Source organism: Ictidomys tridecemlineatus, chromosome 9, assembly GCF_052094955.1.
Source record: "Ictidomys tridecemlineatus isolate mIctTri1 chromosome 9, mIctTri1.hap1, whole genome shotgun sequence".
Taxonomy (NCBI): domain Eukaryota; kingdom Metazoa; phylum Chordata; class Mammalia; order Rodentia; family Sciuridae; genus Ictidomys; species Ictidomys tridecemlineatus.
In genome coordinates this window covers 9,847,109-9,869,576 of record NC_135485.1, presented here as the reverse complement: position 1 = coordinate 9,869,576, position 22,468 = coordinate 9,847,109, and the positions used below count along the sequence as shown (strand labels likewise).

Here is a 22,468-nt window from a genome sequence, read left to right as displayed (position 1 = left end):
TGCTTTGTAGATCTCCAGTCCAACAGAGCCCCTGGCTTCTGAATGCCACCCTGTCACTTTTGCAGGCCATTCGCCTCCCTTCCTCTGTTTCCATTTCCTTCTCCTTCTCTCTCCCCATCGTCGCCTTAGTTCAGACCTTCATTTCTTCACAGATGGATGATTAAATATTATCTTAAGCTTCTACCTCTGGCCTAATTCACCATTATCTCTCATTTCCTTCAGGCAATCTTCTCAAAAGGTACAAAACTCTGGCCATTTCAACACCCCATTTCACCCAGTAGGGCAGAGTGGAAAGGCAGAGCTGGGTGAGATCAAAACTTGCTATGTGCTGGAGGTTCCTTTTAAAAAGATGACCCCACACTTCAGACCCTTCCAAAAGGTCTGAGGTGGAATATTTTGACAAAGACAAAATGATCTGACAGGTGGGAAGTTGCTGGAACTGAACTCAAGAGGGGAATTGAAGTGGGATAAAAATCTACCAAAATGAATGAAGCAAAGGGAGCCCCAAACCTGGGATGAATTAAAGGAAGGAAACACAAGGATTCATACTAATGGCTATTCCTCTACTGTCTTGAATTGTTTTTGAAGAAAGAGGCGTGACCCTGCCTGTTGGTGTTGTGATGGGCCTGTATTGTGTTGAGGCATCTAAAGAGGCCTACTTATTTATTCACTGTGCAAATATGTACTGAATACCTACTGAAGGCCATGTACTGTGTAGCAGAACAGACTGCCCAGGAGCCTCAGAGGTGATGATTGTTGACATGAGTGGATATGGATGAAAGGAAAGAGATGGATTTTTGAGATTCATATTTCCCCATACTTTCAGCCATGTGCTTTTCTGACTGATAAGTACTCACAATAGGTTTACTGAGTTGAAAACCAGTGCTTGCTGTTGACGTGCGCTCCATGTCTGCACAGGGGCTGGGGAAGGAGTGATTAACGCCTTTATTGAATAAATGATACATCAGGGCCACAGCTACGATCTGTCTTTGTTCTACTTACTGCTGTGTTTTGCCTACCAACTAGAAGCCAACTCTTTTATGTGTTTTTTTCTCTTTTCCCTTCTTAGTTTTTCCTCATTTTTCTTTCTTCAGAGTTCTCATTAACACATTCTAATGAGTATAAATGAGGAATCTATGTCTCAAGAAACTGAACAGGCAAGTGACATCGAGAGAGAGAGAGAGAGAGAGAGAGAGAGAGAGAGAGAGAGAGAGAGAGAGAAGAGAGAAGAGAGAGGGAGAGATAAGAACTATTACTGTGAGTTTTTACATTTCAGGACCATCCCTGAATCTCCTGATGCTTGCCAAACCACAAAAGATAACCCCCTTTGCATGGAAAATATGGTAGGAATGGGAGATAAAAAAGTGTGTGTGTGTGTGTTTAGAGAGAGAGAGAAAAAAAAGGGAATAGATATAGATGAGAATATCAAAATTGATACAAATATAATCTCCCAGGTGCATTTTAAAGACTGTGCCTTTATTTGATTTCTCATTGTTCTTCTCTAGTATGTTTTATACATATGTATATATGTATTATATGTATTTCATTATATATAATATATGTTTATATATAACATATAAAACATATGTTATAAATTATATATGTATATGAAAAAATTTTTTAAAATTTGAGAAACTAAAAGATTGCTGAGAGTCATTCTCAGTCATCCATAGTGAGATCCTGAGCAGGAAGATTACTCTGTGTTAGAATATCTCCCAGTGTCCCAAGAACTCTAACCAGGGGGCATATCTGCCCATCAAGCCCTTGATCATGCCTGGGTGAGTGATCTGGCACAGTGTTCTACCCAGTTCTGTCTCACATACTGCTCTCGTTCCACAGCCATACTCTGAGGTTCCCATGACCTTGATCTCCATCAAGAGTACAGATGGGTCTGTGCCATTCTGCTGTGGTAGGTAGCCAAGTTCCATTTTCTTTTAATCCTCACGTAGCTCTGTGGGATAGCATGGATGTTAATAGGGTGGGTCTGCAGTTTACAGAATCTGTGGCCTCATTTTTAGTATTGACATCAACACACTAAACATACTTTTAGTATCTGTTCAGTGAAAAAGTCATAATGAACAAAATTTCTACCTTAAGTTCACTAACTAATATTGATGTATTAGTCATAGCAAAACAGGGCTGGGGTTGTAGCTCAGTGGTAGAGCACTTGTCTCACATGTGTGAGGCACTGGGTTCCAGCCTCAGCACCACATAAAAATAAATAAAGCCACTGTGTCCATTTGTAAAACATTAGAAAAATGTCTAACATTTATTTGGCACTTACAATACACTGGATATGGAGCCAAACAATTTATATTGATTTTCTTATTTGATGCTTGTGGCAACTTATGGGGTTTTCCCTTTGATTGACTCCATTATACAGGTAGAGAAACTGAGCCCCTCAGGTGGATAAGGGATCAGTGTAGGCCTCTTGGTGTCCTTGGTGACCAGAAATTTCAGTGCTGTGGTCTAGAAAGGACAAAGGAAAAACAATTTCAGAGTACAGGTGAGGCAATCTCCCATAGCCCTCAGGGACAAGTAGGTGAAGTTTCTATCTGATCCTTTTCCTCCCAGGTTGGTGGGCGTGTCCCGGATAAGTGCTTTATTTATGGTCACTCCTGACAGTTGTGTGAACTTCCTCTTCCAGCTATTTGGTGGATAAGACAATCTGGAATATTCTCCCAATGTGGGTATCTACACGTTACAAAACCTCACACCCCACACTGGTATGTGCATTGCTGAGCCCATAAAGACAGGAGGAATGTCGTAAAGACCACAACTTCAAACAAACAAACTGAACTGAAATCAGAGAGGTGAGTAATCATGATGGCAAAGTTATCTTGAGTAAAAGGACAGGGCTAGGTACCTAAAGCTCTGAGGATTATGGTCACATATGATTTGAGAAAATGGACCACTGAAGCAGGAGAGGCTGGATTCAAGATACCCTCAAAAAACAAAAACAAAAACAAAAAAACAAAACAGCAAAAAAGACTCCCAAAGGGCCTGCATGGTCAGTAAAAGCTAGACCAAAGAAAAGAAAATAGCATGCATTTTTCTATTGTGAGTCTGGATTTAATGTAATAATGATAATACTCATCGCCACTGGAATTCGTTACCACCAGTCCCAGTGTTCTCATGTGGATCTAAAGCTACTTCTGCACCATACATGGAGTCAGGGAAAATAAAGTCAAGAAATTAAAGCAATCCTGACTGAGCTCCGTCTGCAGAGCCCAGAAGTAGCATGCATAGATTCTCCCGGGACACCAGCGTCATTGCCTCAAAGCCTGCAGAATGTCCGCAGGTTAATTTCAGCCACAAAAAAACTCCTAAGGAAAACTGCTGACATTCGTGGAAGCTGGCTACAGTTAGTGGCAGACAGCAGAAACAGGCACAGACAGAAACTGACCCTTGAGCTTCTCAGATACTGGGACTCTCTGATACAGAAGATATACTACCAAACAATATCAGGTTTAAAGAAAAAAAAGATAAAACACAAATAGCAGAGAAAAACAGAACACTGATCATGACCAAGCAGATTCAGAAAAAAATAATGTAGAACTTTTAGAGGTCAAAAATACAATTAATTGAAATTAAAACTGGATGGATGGGTTAAAGAAAAAATTCATCACAATGACTTGGCAGCAGTTGATAATAAACAGTTCATAGGCATACATGACTTCCTATGTACACTGTATATAGTACACCAAGCATTGTTCTGAATTTTTTGCTAATACATCATAAGAAAGAGGGAGTGAATTAGAAACTGATACGGAAAAATTACCTTTAGGGAAGCGAAGAGAGAAATATGAATGCAAGCGCTGTGTCTCGTGTTTATTAGTGCAGTATCCTACACACAAGCTTTACAGCCCAGCTGAGCCTCAGTTTCCTCACTAGGAGCACAGAAGAAGTGACTTGGGAAAGCTTATTGCAGGGATATTTCTGGAGTTTAGGTTTCCCAGCATTAAAAGAGTAAAATAATAATTGTGGGAGGGAAAGTGAGAGAGGGGAGAGATTGATTTAATTCGGTCTTAAAATTTTCCACATGCATTCTTTTGAAACATTTTCTTGGCTTTTTAAAAATTCCATTATTATGTAGATTTAGAAATTGTGCATTTTGCACAGTTATGATTCAATACTTCAAAACAGTATTTTATCTGTACCAAATCATAGAAATGACTTGAGAAGACCTTGCCACAAAGATATCACACAACAGGTACTTCCTGTCTGTTGGGTCACAGGCTTTTCATACACAGTGTGCCACAGCAAATTTAGGCATGATTAGAGGCTGATCTAATAACAGTTATTATAAATTCCTTTTCTTTAGGACAACTCTACTGTCTAGTTTTTGCTTGAGTTTAGAATCTCAGAAAAACAATTTCATGCTGGAATACTGTCCACTTAATGATATTGTTCTGATCATTGGAGAGAAAATGAAAATGCAGTTAGTTACACACAGTAGTTGCTTATCATCATTGGTGCTGGTGGATTGCAAACACCAAAAACCAACTCTGGCTTATTTAAGCAGATAATTAACTAAAGGGAAGGTAAAGTGGAAGGACTCACAAAATTGATAGGAAGTCTAAGAAACAGCCTTGAAAAATGGGCAGGGACAAAGGTGGGAAGGCCCAGTCCCATCCCTCAAGAGACCCCCCTTGATTAGTATGACCAGTCTGGTATTTCTGGACACGTATTACCACACCAGTAGATTATCGAATCAGCCTCTTTAACCTTGCTTTTGTGACCCAAAGTCACTCCTTCAAGCTTCAAAGTTCCATGTGATATGCGATTGCCTACCTGGTCATGTGTAGGCCACATGCTGATACCCTTGATACCCAGAGGTAGAGAGATTATCTGACCTCCTTTGGCTTCTCGCAAAACAGAATGTTGACATTCATGTTGACCTCACCAAAGTGGTCACTTTAGTTAAAATAACAGTATATTGTATTCTTGAAAAAAAATGTTAAGAGAATAGATTTTAAGATTTTAATAGATTTCACTATTATCCAAAAGTGACAACGATGTGTGGGATAATGCATATGTTGAAGAGCTTGATTTAGCCATTTCCCAATGCATATATATATTTTAAAACATCATGTTTTTATATGATCAATATGTACAATTTTATCTTCCAATTAAAACAATAAAATTTTAAGCTTGTTAAAAATGTATACAAAGTTCTTTTCATTAAAGAACTTCAAATCCAATTTACCTGAGCCATGATTGCTCACATTTTGATGTACAGGCAGCATAAAAGCAAATACATTTTTATGTGACTTCCTGTAGAAAAATTCATGAGAATTATATCTATTTCAACAAATATTTTTACAACACACTCTTTTCACCTAATAGGATAGATATACAAATTGCTTTTCTAGCACAGAGACTTCATTCTTCTGTGTGTCTGTGGCTTCTTGACCTTCCCAGACCTCTTCCTCCCCCTTCAGGCTGTGAGCTCCTTGACAACAGGCTGATCCGGCACTTAGCTACGGCTTCATACATGGTAGATCCCCAAACTGTGTGTAGGACCTCAGGAGGCCCATATTGTCTGCAGAGGAAATAATAGTTCAATGGATTATGTTGTAATGAATAATAATACCTCGCTGAGGACAAGATCTAGATGCCTGTGAACCAGAGTTTTTCAACTTGGCCTTGGGGGCAGTGTATTGGCAATCTCACTGCCCTCTCTACTGCTGCCATCTGCCCAGTTCTCAGCAGGTCTGCCTGACTCATTCCTGCACTGGTCTTCAGGAGCAGACTCCTTCCCTTCCCTCTGGCTCAGTAAATGGCACAGGTTCATCCTTCTTGTGTTGAGTTGCATTGCTGCTGGCCCTTAAAATTTAATTTCAGAAAGCAAGAGCCCAACGCCAAAGGTGTATTTTATTTTGATACAATTCTGCACACATTTGCTAAAACCTTCTACTGAGTTGCAGTAGGCTCTGATGACGCAGAAGTGATTCAGCCCCTGGTAGCAAATTAGTAAGCCTTTTCTGAGAATCTGCAGCATGCAATAAAAAAAGACAAAACATTCAGGCCATTCCAAAGCAAGTACGATATGGTTCTTGCCCTCTTATAAATTAAATTTTTCTAGAGATAATATGAATAGATTACTGAAAACATCAAAGTAATTTAAAAATTTTTTTTTATTATGCTAAAGTGTAAACACCATGTTAAGAAATCTTGAAGCAGTAACATTTTTTTTTTAATCAGCTTATGCACACACAACTAACTCAAAGCATTTTGGAATAATTGATATATATATATATATGCTAAGAAGAGCTATCTATCAATCAATCAATTTATCCTTCTTTCCTTGCTTTCCTCTATTCGTCTTCACATATGTCATCCATTTATCTGCCTCTCAGCTTACTCACAGATTTGTCTGTGAATCTATGTATCTATATTCCGTCCATTCGTCTCTCTATCTATGTATGTCATTATAAGAGTTTAATTTTCTTTTGGTTTTTCTGGAAACTAGAAGTCAATAAGAGAAGTGGGTGACTTTGGGTGAAGCTGGTATTTGCAAAGAGCTGTGATTGATTACCAAAGTTCACTAGAGATTCCCGGGATGATGAGAGAACAGAATGTGGGAAAGCGGAGAGGGGTGCCATGCCGGTGGCTCCGGGGGAAGTCAAGAGGCCTGATAGGATTAGAGCATGGGTATGAGCACTGAAACAATTCTCCCTTGTAGAAGAATGGAGGGAAGTTAATCATACTTCCATTCTACCCTTTTCCTTTTGGTTGTGGTGCTGGGGATCAAAGACAGAGCCTAATGCATGCTAGGCAAATACTCTACCATGGAGCCACACTCCTATCTCCTCTCATTCCATTTCTGTTGATGTTTCCTAATCCAAATAGGAAATGCCTGCATAGTGTTCAGCTTGTGCCTACACTGTCCTAAGTGCTTCCCATAGATTAAATAAGCTCATCCTCACAATACCCTATGATGTAATATCATGATATACCCAATTATTCCCATTTTACTAAATATGCATAGACTGAGGCACAAACAGGTAAAGTGCTTTAGTCCTAAAACTGGTAAATAGAGATTTCAATTCAAAGCAGCCCAGACATGACGTCCCCCTCACACTATGCTATACTGCTATGCAAAGGAATATGCCACATGCTAGAGATAAGGTGGCCATGAGCATAGTCTCTGTCCTCAAGAGCTTCATCCTTGGGGGCAATATTAAGCAAAAATAACCAGGAAATTAGCATCATTTCCAATTATAAGGAGTAACTAGGAATTGGGAGAGAAATGAAGAATCAGGACAGTTGTACCTGAGCGGGTGACACTTATTCTATAGGCTATGGAATGAGTAGAAGTTATCCAGGAGAAGAGGATGGAGGCCCTAAGGAGAATCCCGTTTCCAGCCTAGGAATCATCCAATGTGTAGTCCTGAGGCAAGAGGGAACCGGCCTCCTTCAATGGACAAGCAGAAAGAAGACTGGTGCCATTCAAAGATGTCAAAGGCATCAAGGAGGTAGGAACCCAATTCTGCAGGGTTTCACATTATCCTAAGAGCAATGGGTGATCTTAAGCACTGACTCGGTATGGCTTGTGTTTAAGAAAACTCACTCCCTCTTGGGAGGCCAGTGTTCTAACAATGGTGCTGAGACAGGGGATGGCTAAGGAGATGGAGAGAGGCAAAATAATTCAAGAGGTGTTTCGGAGGCAGAATCCACATGGGGAGTGAGGAGCTGAGTTTGTGAGAGACTCCCAAATTTCACAACTCTGCAGCAAGCGTGCTAAACTTTTTCAGGAAAATTTCTGAGTAAACGTAGAGTAAATATTCTAGGCTTTGTAGACAATATGGTCTCTTGCAAATGCTCAGCTCTGCTCAGTGAGAAAGGGAAAGCAGACATTGACATTAGTACATCAATGGGCATGGCTGTGTTCCCTTGAATCACCTTTAAACTCAGGAAGCTGGCCAGATTTGGCCTTTGGGCCCTCATGGGCCAACTGTTGGTTTGGAGAGTATAAAGGTCACTAAGATTTGGCACCCTGGAGGAGAATGGGCCATGCAAGTGATTGGTCACATTATTCCACTTCCTCCTCATGGTGACACCACACAGGAGTTGTTATTACTCTCTGTTAGAGACAATAATCATATCTCATATGAATTGACAGCCAATATCACATAGCTAGTAGGTGGAAAAGCCAGCACTTGACCCCAGGGTGTTTTTTTAAATTTCCAAGTCCATGAAAGATCTTCTCACTACTCCCATGTCATTTCCTATTCCTTTTCCCCTGTGACTAACCCCAGTGGTGGCAAAACTTTGTTTTGCAAAGTTTTCTCACTTTTCCTAAGGGGTACTTTTCCATTTTGAGTGATACTTTTAAGGAGCCAGAAAAAAAAAAAAAAAGGACAGTGAGTCTCTAAGTGTACCATTGTGGCTTTTGTTCAGCACAATAGACTTTATATTGCTTTGTCCAGTTTCTATGAAGTGGGACATAGGAGGTTTGTTTTCAAGAAATTAGCATCATATTTTTCTCTTTTTTGCACCCGTCACAATTTTATCTTGGGGATAAACAATGTTATTTTCATTCCCTCCATTCGAGCCCCACATTGAACATTTTCTATTAAAATTTAAATAAGCCACTTCAGAGAAAGATGAAGATGTGAGGCTAAAATGAGCTGATTCACTAGAATTTGTTCCTGAGAATATAACTTATTTGCTCTTATTGCTTATGCAACTGGGTTTCATAATAGAAATTTTAAGTGGGCCAGCATCGTGCCGCTATGATCATTTCATCCAACTTTTACATTTACAATAACCAATTGCAAAGGGAGAAATGAAAGACACAAGGTCCTTCCTCCCCCACCCCTGCCCCATGGAGTCCCAATTATGTTTTCAGGGAATTACTGGAGGCTGACCTTTTTTCAAAGATACATTAGATTTTGATTGTGTGATCATCAGTACACATAAGCAAAAAAATTACTTTGCTGCCAGCTGATTGCTCAAATTTCCCTCTTTTTTTCACTGACTGAAGTAGAAGACAGGTCTTGCCAAGGTAGAGACACATAGGGGTACTGAGAGGGGCTGGGAAGGGGGCAGAGTGCAGGATAGAAGAACAAACACAAAATTGAAAAACTGAGTTTGGGAAAGACCAAAGGACAGAGCCTAACTGACTTCTAAATCAGAAGGTCTAAGTCAGGGGACAAAATATAGAATTTAGGACCAAGTATTGAGACAACTGTGTACATGGTATAGGAGGGGTAGAGTAGTACTAAAGTTATTTTGAGTGATTACAGAGAAGAGCTTTATTCAAGTGTTTTTTTTTTTAATAAATCAATGTTTGAAGAGAGAATGCTTCTTTGGATGAGTAACTTGGGAAATATACCCATCTCCCCATATCACGTTTTGATTTTCATGGTTTCAGTTGCCTGTGGTCAACTGCTGTCTTACAATATCAAATGGAAAATACCAGATATAAATAATTCATGTTTTAAGTTGCATATTGTTCTGAGTTGCATGATTAAATTTTATGCACTTCATCCTGCCCAAGATGTCATCCCTTTGTTCAGTGTATCCATGCTGTATATGCAACCCACTGTTAGTCACTTGGTAGCCATCTTGATATCAGATTGAATGTCGCAGTATCACAGTGTTTGCATTCAAAAACCATTATTTCACTTAATGATGTTCCCCAAGCACAAGATCAGTGATGCTGGGAATTTGAACATGTCAAACAGAAGTCATAAGGTACTCCCTTTAAGTAAAAAGATGAAGCTTACAAACTTAATAAGGAATAAAATATCATATGCTGAGGTTGCTACCAGATATGGCAAGAATGAATCCTATATCCATGAAATTGTGAAGGAAAAAAAAATAAATTCAATCCAGTTTTGTTGTTGTAAAAGTTACAGCCAGGATTCATAGAAAGGCCTTAAACTTGTTATTTATTATAGTTAAAACAAACAAACAAACAATATATAAAGAATTTAATGCTGTCCATTGTTTTGGACATCATTAGGGATCTTGGGTGTGTCTTCTTTGTGAATCAAGATGAGCTACTGTGCATAATTTTTGATGCTTAGAAAGTCAGTGATAGATAATAATAGAAATAATGATAATGATAAAAATAGATACATGGATAATTCCTGACATAGCCTTACCACACTTACCAATACCCAGTGCTCCTTCCCTTCTGGGCATTTTGAAGGAATGGCTCCTTATCATCATTAAGGTCTCTCTTAAAATGTCACCTCCTCAGAGGGCACTTGTATGACTTCTCAACTGGAAAGTGGTTGTTTCTTAAGTAACCTCTGAAGACCAGCACAGGATGTGACACCTAACAAAAGCTCAATAAGTATTTTAAGTGAATTATTCTATGACCAAGTGCTACAGGAGCATAAGATGTACATAAATGTACATAATATATGTAAAATGAGCAGAAAGAGATGCTAATGTGGTAAGGTACAGCAGCAGTCAGAAGTATACATAAAGCCCACAGTCCAAGTCTATATCTTTGGCCAGTGCAGGACTACAAGTTGGGGTTGCTGGATGGCCCAACTGCAGAGGCTACTCTGAGCACCTAAACCTCTGTGTGTGTGTGTGTGTGTGTGTGTGTGTGTGTGTGTGTGTACACTGAGGGGTTATGCAGCCAGGAATCTCTGCAGAATTCACATTTGCATCACAATCTCCCAGTTGACTGCCATCACTTAGGTCCTCTGAAATAGGTTGTGGCAAGAGAACCCTATTCTGTTCTTGACTCTCTACTGCATACTATTTCCATTCGGATTTGGGTAGACAATTTAAACTCAAGGAGCCTGAGACTAGAATCTGCTCTTTCCCTGTGTTTCTCTTTTCGGTAGATGGTGTCACTGTCCTGTCGACGCATCAAACTAAAACTTGTGAGCCCTTTCGGATCTTCCATTCTGTCTCTCTCCAGCATTAAATTGGTCCCCAAATTGTGCATTACTACCCCTTGGCTTGCTACCTTCCTCTATATTTTACTACTGTTGCAGAGAACTTAGCTCCTTGCCCATTTAGTATAATAAAATGGACATTACGTCTTGTCTCCCTCCACCAGACACCATCCCCTTAAATCCATCTCCCTTATTGTATCTAAGATGGCAATCTTATGTGCATAGAACAGGTTCCCTCTCCTGCCTGTAACATTTCAGAGACTTCTGTTATGGGTTCAATTGTGTTCCTCCAAGAAGATATGTTGGGGTATGAACCCTTTAGTATGTCAGGATGTGCCTATTTTGAAGATGGAGTCTTCACAGCAATAATTAAATTAGAATAAGGAGGGCAAGGAGCTAACCTTGTGTGGAGGGCATCCTCAGGAGGGCACTAACCTAGTATGGCTGGTGTGCCTAGACAGTAAGGGAATCTGGATGCAGACTTGTACACTAGGAGAATGCATAAGAGGATGAATGTAGATATTGGGGTAATGCCACCAGACGCTGGGAGAGAGGCATACCAAAGATGTTTCTTCACAGTCCTCAGAAGAAGCACGTGCTGTTTACGCTTTGATCCTGGACTCTGAGTCATCAGGATCTGATTCTGCAGTATTTTCCAGCACCCTTCACCATTCTTCCTTCTAGAGACTCAGAACCTCCACTGGCTCCCTGAGTGTTTCACACATTCCTTTGTTTTCTTGCCACATCCCAACCATATTCTGAGTCAGCAGTTGTCTTATTGGAGAGCCTTCCCGGTGTCCTATCCTCAGAGGGAGTTTCCTCTTTTCCATTCTTCCCTGGAGTCTTGGGCAAGCCTCGATGGAGGCACACATTCCATTGGATCACATTTGTCTTTGTTTCATGACTGTGTCTCCTGGTCTATACTGAGAGGATGATTCTTGCTCCTTTCCCTCCAGGGTCAAGGTGGAGAAATGGGCCTATGAGATCCAATCATACTTGCCAAGATGTTACTAAGGAGTTGTGTATGGACCAGTGGAAAGTTTGGTGGTAAGGACCTGGTCTTGTGTTTACTCTGCTTCTAACTAGCTGTAAGATAGTAGTCAAATTCCCTCCCCTCTCTGGGCCTCTGTCTTCTCATCTGCAAAGTGGAATTGTTGGTTAGATGCTCTCTGGTTAGATACCTTAACACCACCCCAGGAGAATCTTCTTCCAAGGACATTCTTTTGTGGTGTTCTCATAAGAATTCAAACTAAGTTCAGATTCTTTGAAAGAATTTCAGGCAGATTTAGGTCAAAGGGCAAGGTTCCTCATCAAAGGACCCTCTCAAGTCTCCCACATGTCCCCAAGAAGGATGTCACTTCTTTTACTTTCTGGAAAAGCTGACTGTAATCAAAAGCTGCATGGTGACAATTGCTAGGGTTCTAGTTATAATTGAGTTTTAAATTAAATGTCTTTAGGAACACTGATTGTTCAGGACAGGACACTCCTTTTTTGATGGCAGGGATCTCAGGGGCGGTTAAGGGGGAGGCTGCTTGAGAAAATGGAACTGCTTCTAACAAGAGGCCTGCAGAACCTGGATGGGAAGGGGCATCCTTTCCCCCAAAGCAGTAGAACACTCTTATGAAGAGCAGAGGGTGTCTCCACTGTCAGTCCACACAAGCTCCAGGCCCCCTGTGGAGGGAGAGGTCTGAATCGCTGCTGAGTATAATTTTGTGATAGGAGAAGGCAGAACTCTTGGTTTCTGCAGTGGTGCCAACCTTTGTTAGTATCTGACAAATTTTCACATGGGAAATCTCGGCTGCTTTGGTTTTAGTGAAAGCTCCCTTCCCTTCGACACTGTTCCTTGAGAGATCTGTATCTTGACAGCCTGGAGCAGTCAGAGAAACTGTTCCCAGGCTTCGTGAGTAACCAGGCATGGTTCTCTGTGTGCGTATCACAGAGAGACCTTTTTTTTCTTTCCTCCTGAGATGATTAATATGCTATTTTAGTTCATAACTTGCTAACCTGCGTATCCTCCGAGGCTCACAGTGGCCTTCCTGAAAAGTGGGTACCTTTATCTGGAGCCTCATTATCTCTGACATTTGACTTCCACCAAAGCCCATGTGGATTTCACCTAGAAACCTTCTACTCAATGATGGTACTTCCAGATTTAAGGCTTACAATTTGCTGAAGGAAAACTGTGAGTTAAATTTACTTTTGCAAAAGGATATTTGCTGAACTGACTTTAGAGGGGAGAAAATCCTATTAGATTCTGTACTGTTGTAGGTCTGGTAGTGAGCGCCATGGGTTCTTTAAAGGCCCTGGTTTGGATGATAATTTTAGTGGCGTTTCTCTTCAGGTGATATTGCAGCTTTCTATTTGTACCTCCCTTTCACCCCGATAGCCAAGGAAGCTGATGTTCTCGCAGTCATTTGCCAGAGAAGAATATCAGCACTCCTGGAGAGAAAGGATGCTTCCCATGTCATCTAGTGGTAACAGTCCGATTCAGTACCTGGAACTGGATCTTCTACTCCATGCCTATGGACTACTTCACCATGTCTTGGAACTGTTCAGTGTTACTTAGGGGTTAGAAAGTGCTCAGGTTGTCTAGCTGGCTTTGAATTTGTTGACAGGTCATGGGGAAACTGGAAGTCCTCACTATCTTGTATTCACTCAGCTCTGAACAAAAATGGATGAATTCAGAACAAGGGTTTGCATTCCTTCCTAGCATCCAAGCAAAAATAGAGAAGGACAAATCAGAAGCCTTGGCCTCTTTAAATAACAATGAACGACAGGAAAGAACTGGCACCCCAACCTGGTCCTGCGTGGACTCCCCCATACCCGTTCCTCAGTGTCTATGGTGCAGAGAGGTAGAAAATGGCTGGGCAGGAGGGCAGGGGTCTCAAGGTACAGAGGTTTCCCTGGCTTTGGTCTCCTTCCTCTCTGGGCCATTGCACACAAGTCTGCTGGGTCTCAGGGGCAATTTTAGGGACTTAACCATGGGATGTGTTTGGCCAATGGGTGAAAGCAGATCTGACACCAGTGGTGTGTTGAAATAGCCTTGAACTCTGGGCTTTGCTTTCCTGTGCCTCTGTCATCACCAAGCAAGCATGCCCAGGCTGGCTCAGAGTGAGAAGGCACTACAAACTTGCATGGCAAAGAGAGGCGGTATGGGGTCAAGGGAGAACTGAGGCCATCATGGAAATCTATAAGAATTCACCTCTCGTTGCGCCCACCCTTCACACCTCACCATGCTGTCTTTCTTCAGTATCTCAACTGTGGTTCCATTGATGTCAGCTAGGGCTACCACCTGTGCATGAATGAGCCCCTAGATTCTCATGGTGCTCTTTCTTTAAGTGCAGACCAAACATCATCTCTTTCAGAAATATTCAGCACTTCTAAATCCTAACCATGGTGCCCTTCTCTGGGCACCTATGGCAATTAAAAATGTGTTTCTTATAAATATACTATCTCTTGATGTAGTGTCTCCTTTGAGACCTGAAGTGGAGAGGGAATTGAGGGAAGAGGAAGAGAGAGTAATGGGAGCCCCATGTAGTTAGGAATTCACACAGTGGAGCAGTTCCCACCATAGACACTTACAGCCTCCTGAAGCTGGTTCCATAAGAACTTTAGAAAAGGGCCTTCCTTCAAAAAGTCATGGAGCTGAGACCCCAGAGTCTCATCACAGTGGTGGAAGATAGGAGGTACAATCATGGTAGGTGATGGGTGTGACAGTCAAGCCACCGTGTCAATGTCAAAAATTATTAATAACACATAATTGTCTCCCTCATTGGTAACCTGTTTCCCAAGTCCATGTTAAAACTCTCTTTCAACAGATGAGAAAACAGAGACTCAGAAAAGAGAAGTGCTTTCCACGAGATCAACCAGCTCATAAGGAGAAATTCTATAATTTCAACCCAGGCCTGCTTAGCTCAGAGCTCAGGACTTCCGTGCTCTGCCATCTCTAGGCTGTGTGGTACCCTTGTTCTTCCTAGTCATAAACCACCTCTCCTATGTGGGTCACACCCATGGGGCCACACCACTGGGTGGGGTTTCTGGTTAAAAGGCAGTTATAGAGAAGGGTCCTTGGAGAACCTGTCTGAAACCCATGGGCAGACGAGTGTACCTGGTTTCTCAGGTCTTGCTGTCTACTTGCCCCACAAGTCCTAGCATGCCATAGCACTGACTGGTGGAGACACAGGCATTTGTTGGGGAACAAGGAACAGAGATTCTAGTTCTGGTTCGGCTGTGTGATACTAGGCCAAGTCACAGACTTGCCTGGGTCACTTGAATTATGAAATAAGGGGGTTAGAGCACATTCAATACAACAGACAACTACCTGGCAACAGAAGATTACCCACTGGTGCTGCAGAATGGGTCCAAGTGAAGAGAAACTTGAACAGGGGTCAATCCTGCTTCCAAGGAGCACATGGAACAGAGGGGACAAGAACACACCAAGTCTGGGTCCCTTGACACAACTCATGTTGCTGTAAGAACCCTGGCAGAGGTGTAGACATAGTCGGGCATCAAGGAAGGAGAGGCCTCCATGGAAGTCTGGGAGGGAAGGCTCACCCGGGAGGCCCCAAGGACGAGAGCCTCCATGTGTCTGTGGGCTGTGAATGAAGGAATGGACTGAATACATGAGGGGCCACCTATAACCCAGAGAGCCCAGTGTTCACAGGCTGAGCACGGCAACAGGAAAGTAGCTTTATTGTGTCTTCTGTTCTTTATTCTGGGCAAGGAGTCTTGATATCCATGGAAGCATACCATGTTCCTTGGACACACATGCACGTGTGTGCACACACATATGCACACACACACACACAAACAAAAACAAACACACAAATCTGTCTTCATTTTATGGAAGAGGTTTAAAGAATTGCTAACTTTGTTCAGCTGGGAGCCCAATCTTGTCTCTTGGCTCATGCTAGAGGAGCCTCTGAGGATGTCAGAAGGTCGATCCAGAGGTCTCCACAAAGGACCAAGAACCAGACTTCCAAATGTCATAGGGTCCTTGCCCGAGTTTAAAGGGCTTCCTTTATGGCAGACAGTGTGGTGGAGGTAATGGTGGTGCCACCTCAGCCAGCCCTTGGTTGCTGTGCCCGTTAAAGTCTCTGGGCTTACCTCTCTGATAATATCAATTACCTCAGTTGACCTGGGTGCTGTGGTCCAGACCCCTGCTGAGCTCTCACTGGACAGCTAGCAGAATTGCCAGCCCTGCAGGGGAGCCATGCTGGACCCGCAGGCTGAAGAGCCCAACTGCCAACCAGGTGCAACCATGAGACCCTGCAGGAGAGTCCACCAGCTGAGCCTGGTCAACCCACAGGATGGCGAGAGACAGTCATAGATAGTTATTATTCCCATTATTTTGAAGGTGTTTTGTTGCACAGAAATGGAGAATCATAGCAGCATTTTGAGTTGGGTTGAATTTTAATCTCTCCAAGAATTTTTTTCCTAGGATATGGATTTTTGGCTTTAAAACTCAAATTCTTATGTGGGAAAGGTTATTTTTTACTATTACATAACTGGTCACTTCCATTAGATGTTTGCAGTGAGCATTTTTTAATTTCCTGCACATATATTGGCAAGAGGCTCTGTGTAGACAGACATTTGAATAGATTAAGATTTGGCCAGACCATTAGTGTATTTAAAAGCAAGGTGGGGTGACATGGTGGCCAGAGTCAAAGGATATGTAAAGATTCCTGAAAAGCCATGAAAAAAAACACTTAGAAATATCAAGAGTAGATTAGTTGTGGGTTAATGTGCCGTGCAGTGTTCTAACAGGCAAGTCACGCTGCCTTCTCTGATGTTCTCAAATGATAACACTCTGGGCCTGTACAATAATAGGAAGCAAACTTGTATTCTTGAGCTAATTTGCTCTGGATCTGGATATATTATTCTTTTAAACAGCCATGGATTATACCGTCCAATAACTTAATTAAGGTTTGTATATTCTTTATCAAGGTTTTATGATTTTCTGTTTCTGTTTTTTCAGGTTCTGATAATATTTTGATGACTTCATGAAGGAATTTGTAGGTTTAAGTTTTAATGTTCTGGAACATTTTAAACAGTATTAGCACTATTTGAGAGTTCATGAGTGTGTGTGTGGGTGAGAGAGAGAGAGAGAGAGAGCACGTGTGAATGTGTATGGGCAAGGGCATATGTGTAAGTCTGTACGTGTGTGTCTTGTGAAGAAAATGGGCATAAAGAAGAGAGTCAGAGATATTTTCTAGAATTCTGGCTTGCACCGTTGTTGAAACTCTGGAAAAAGGCAAGAATTGGTACAATTCTCAAGGATTTGATTTTTTAAAAAAATGTTGATTTTCAGCCAAGGAGGTGCAGAAGTGTGGCAATGTACTAGTCCAAAGATGATGAGCAGTGTGTGTAGAAGCCATGTTTAAATATTGTACTTGTCGCTGTCATAAAGTCCCACAAAGTAAATGAATAGGGATTTATTGCCACACCGTTCTGGAGGATAGAAGTCCAAAGTCGAAGAATGAAGCCAGTTCTGCGAGGTCAGAGCTCTCTCTGAATGACATCGGTGTACCTTGACTACTTCATGTCTCCAAAAGTGCTTCGGTTTTGAGATATTAGTGTTTAGAATTTCAGCACATGGATTTTAGGTGTGTGTAGAGGGGACACAATTTATCCCATAATAAATATCAAACACTCTGTTCTAAATTAGATTTTACTTTTATCTTGGAGCAGGGCTAATGGAAATTTGAGGGGCTAATGGAAATTTCTAAGTTGCTACCTACCGTATGTTGAGATGATTTTGGATAATCAAAAGTATATGCTGTATACAGGGGACCATATGTTGTATGATTCAAATATATTTATAAAACATTTGCCACAGACAAATCCATACACATAGATTATCAGTTTCTTAGGCCTGGGGTTGGGCTGGGATATGGACCATTGCTAATTTATATGGGATTTCTTTCACTGCTACTGAACACCTCCTACAATTAGGCTGTAGTGATGGACATACAACTACAAGAATATATTAAGAACCATTTAATTGTAACTTTAGGTGGATAAATTGTATGATATACAACTGTATCTTAATACTACTCTTTTAACAACTGATATTCTTAGCTACTGGGTGTAAGGGTGAATGAATCTAGATTTCCATTTCAGCCATAAGATTCTACATTTCTTTATCTCTTTGAGTCTATTTTTACTCATTTACAAAATGAGGAAAAAGGAGTGTGTAAAATAGGTGATACTCTCTACACTTCAACTAAAAGCTTCATCTGAGGTCCCTATTCCACCTTACAGAGCACACGGTTTAGAGTATGGGCTCAGAGCATGTTTGGATTTGAATCCAGTCCTTCCCTTTACTTGTTCTGCAACTTGCTGGGGTCAAGGTTGAAGCCGATAAGATTCTTCTGCAGAGCCTCCTCATGTGGGCATTGCCACGGCAGCTAGGCATCCTGCACCCAAGGAACATTCCCAGGCACAAGCATGCACAGCCATGAGGTCATTAGAGACCCCAATCCCAGACACTGCTCTCCCACATCCAACCTCAGGCAAGTTCTCATATCTCTCTGAGGCTTCATCTCTAAATGGGATACAGAATGGGAATACAACAATACTACTTCCTCACGGGGCTATTGGTAGGATTTAATGTGATAATATCCAAAAGGGCTCAGCAGGCTCCTGGGTGGAACATGGTAAATGGCTGAAAGGCAGTATTATTATTATTAACATTAATTTCCTAGAGTCGAGACTAATGGCTTACTTTACCGAAGTGGGCCAGATGATTCTTTGTCAACAGGAAACAGATCCACGGGGTTGTCTTTTCACATTGATGCTCTACCGGTTACACCTCCTCTGCATTTTTTAATTCTAAATAATGCAGCACAGCAGCATCTGTGTTAGCTCAGAACATATTTTTCTTTGCACTCCTCCTTCAGTCAGTCTGGTAATATCTTTGTGTTATTAAAGATCAACTGACCTCTGTTTCCAAGAGGCATCAAATGCTGTGCAGAATGAGACAAATGAGTGATCATTAAAAGCAACGATGGATGCAAATATATTTAGTTAGCATTTATTGAGGATATACTTTATTCAAAACATCATGCCAAGCACAAAAGGGCATGCAAAGATGAGCGATATTAGAATGATACTTTCATGGATCTCATGGTTTGAGTGGGGGAAATCTCCCACGGATCTGTTCTGTGAGGTGTCAGATATTCTCTGACCTTACTGGGCTGGTGGAAAGCTATGTGTGCAGTGCATCATATCGAGTCCAATAGCAGATGCATGAACCAAGTGCTGAGGATGCCTGGAGAAGGGAATGACTAACTCAGTATGGAGAAGGTCTGTGTGCCACAAGGAGGTGGAAGAGGACATTCCCCACTAAAAGTAGGAAATATACTGAATTTCTCACCATTTGGCAATTAAGTCATGGCCTTCCATGACCTGTATTTCTTATTCAGAGACCAGGGCAGCCCTCACACCTGGCTGGAACTGTTGCTTCTGGAATGATGGAGTAGGATTTGGATATTTGCTAAGAAAAGACAAGAAAAACCCTTAAAGGGGAATGATGAGCCTAGAATCAGGCCAAAGAATGTGTGTGTGTGTGTGTGTGTGTGTGTGTGTGTGTGTTTGCAAATGTTGGGAATTGAGCACACAAGCTGCTTTTTTCCTATATTTTATATGGTATTTTCAACTCAGTATTTTGTATGCATTGATCAGGAAATTACTTTTCTTTTTCCAAAGTATGTGAGCAACACAACAGCATGTAGTTTCAAGCTCACTTCTGACTCATTTGTCTCTCAACAACTGAGTTTTTCATCGTCAGTAACATTAATTATACCTATCATTCACTCTGAAGTGACCTTTACTTCTCTCCCTGCAGCATTCTCTCCACATGGGCTCACACTGGGGTAGCTGGAGACGAGTGATGTCAGTCCCAAGCCATCTCCATGTGGCAACCAGAGCCCTGGAAGCACAGACCTGACTCTTAGGCTCTCCTGTTGCTCTGCCTCCGGCCTTACGTGCCCAAACGGAATTGGGGAACAGTGTCTGCTACCAGGATGCAGAAAAGCAGGTTTTTCTGTTCACCAAGCAATTCTTCATTTCAAAGGGTTGGGGAAAGACTTGCAGGAGAAAACTGGAAGAAGCGAACATTTATTGAAACATCATTGACTGAGTATGGACCTTGGGTCCAAAGACCCAAGTTTGGACTCAGACCTGTCACTACTTGCTGGGTAGCTGGAGCAAATCCCTTCTCTTCTCTAAGTAAAATGAAGATGGTAATAGTTACCTTGCAGCATTGCTGTGTGGGTTGGTGGAGTTCTAGATGTTAAACCTGCATCCCAATTCTCAAAGGCCCAGGAGAAATGATACCTATGTGTTATTTACATCTCCTGCAGGGTGAGGGAAGCCATCATGTAAAGAGAAAGTAGTGTAAAATCCACCCTTGAGAGACCTCAAATCAAGGAACAGCATATATGGTTTTCTGTACACACACACACAGACACATACATACACACACACAAAGAAGACTGCTCAGGTTAGTGCCCATGACACAAAACCCACGTAAGCAAAACCTGCATTTTTATACTAGAGTCATATTCATTGTGGAACACGCTCACTTAGAGACACATGGGAGTCAAGATGCTCCAAGAAATGAAAACAAGGAAATCATGTCCCAGGCCATCTTCATGGATATGTAACCTGTGCAGTTACAAAAGGTCCCACACCCACATTGGCCTTAGCACAATGTCATTGCAATCTAGAAATTCTTACTAATTTTTGAACAAGGGGCCTCTCAATATCATTTTATTCTCCAGGCTCCACAAATTATGTAGTAATCTCTGGTCATATCTTTAAATTATTTCTCTCCTCCTCCTTATCCCCACTTTCTATAGCTGAAGTCACAGAAAATAAAGGCTTTTAGGTCACTGTGGTGGATAAGCTCATGTAAACAGTGTCTTAGTGCACTCTAGGAGACTGGTATAATTGTCCCCATTGGGTGGATGTATAATTTCCTCAAGGTCGCCTGCTTAGTAAGGGGTCAGATCAGGATTGGTATAGTTGTCTACTTTTTCTATTATGTCATGATGAATGAGAAAAGCCTGAAAGGTAATCTGAGCTCAAAAGTAGCATGTAGTGGCAAATGTGTAATAGGAAGACATTTGAACTAAGCTGACGTGCAGAGGTGGGGGGTAGCGGTCACCAACACATAACTTATTTATGGTAAATTTCCCCAGACATATGCTTGCTTCCTGACATGGAATCAGCAGGGTTTTCTTTGCCATTGTGTTCCCAGCCCCAGCCTAATGGTTGGTACCTAGAAAGGGGGCTCAATAAATATCTGTCCAATGAATGATATTCCTATCAAGTTCTCTTCACTCTGCATCAAGTTGGCCCCCTTTCTTGTAGACTTATGCCTTTGCTCCTTATCTTCTTTGAAGGCTTATATTTTTGACTCATGAATGTTCTTTGACAAGCTTGATGATTGATAATATCAGGTAGAAAGCCTTTAGATCTTAACTAATGAACAAACCAAAATTTTGATGACCACTTTTTTGTATAAGACTTTGATGGTTTACTATCCATTTGAATGATGCAGGAAGATTCCAGCTACCATTCGAATTCTCCACCACCTGGCAGTGCTGGAAAAAGCCTGGAGGAAGACTGTGCTTTTCCTGATTCTAACCCAAAGTAGCATTGCTCCCCTGGTTCTGGGAACTAACCAGCTCTCTTGTCATGGTCCACTCATCCCGTACTCTGCCCCTTCCGTCAATGTGTCATGAGTTACTGATTTTTCCTTCTGAATTGCTCAATGCTTAATGCCATCCCTTCTCTCTATGACCCTTCACATCTCCCACTTGGAATTTATGTTTCCTTCCTGGACTAATCCAAGAGCCCTATAGAGTACCTCTCTACCTCCTTCTAAAGTAGTCCCCACCCAGCAGCCAGAGAGGTCTTCCCAACACAGGACTCTGAACTGGATACTCCGCACATTTCTCTTTGCTTGGAGGGCAGGTCCACATCTCTTGAGAGAACAATGGAAGGCATTTACCATTTCACTTCAACTGTCTTCCTAGTTGGTTCCTCTGCATAAACCTATCCTGTAGCCTGACCCAGGCTGGCACTGTGGCTCCCTAAGAAGAAGCAATACAGAGCTCAGCATTCAGTGAGACCGACTCCCGTGGGGAGGATGGAAGGAGCAAACTTCAGTGAGGCAGGATCAACGGTGGCTTCTGCCAAACCCACCGGGAACCCTGGAACAAAATGCTACTGAAGTTGTCCACCCAAAAAGCTAGGGCCTTCATTCCCTCCTCTCAGCCAGTCATGGGGAATGGTTTGTCCTGGAAACAAGGTGACCCTGATGGAGGTGGCACTCGGCAACTGTCCCTCCCGAGGAGTCTGCAGCTGGAGGTGCTTGTCTCATTGCTCCCAGAGGCTAGGGAAGCACGTCGCTCCCTCCCAGGGGTGAAAGGAAAAGTGAGAAAACAAGAGACAGGAGAGCGAGAAATGAAGGACGGAGACCTGGCAGAGATCCACACGAAACTTAAATTGTCAAAACTGACAAACAAAGGCCATCTCTCCACAGAGAGGAGAGAGGAGGTTGAACTTTTGTAGGGTAGGGGTTTGGAATT

The 22,468-nt window shown here is 41.9% G+C and overlaps 1 long non-coding RNA gene across 1 annotated transcript; it reads left to right on the top strand.

Annotated features, from left to right (window-relative positions):
• The first annotated feature begins 1,643 nt into the window (after positions 1-1,643).
• On the top strand, positions 1,644-22,404 carry LOC110597519 (uncharacterized). Its single transcript, XR_002483268.3, has 5 exons — positions 1,644-1,909; positions 2,648-2,813; positions 7,305-7,481; positions 11,828-11,918; positions 19,717-22,404. It is a non-coding gene; the product is annotated as an uncharacterized LOC110597519 (long non-coding RNA).
• Positions 22,405-22,468: the final 64 nt, after the last annotated feature.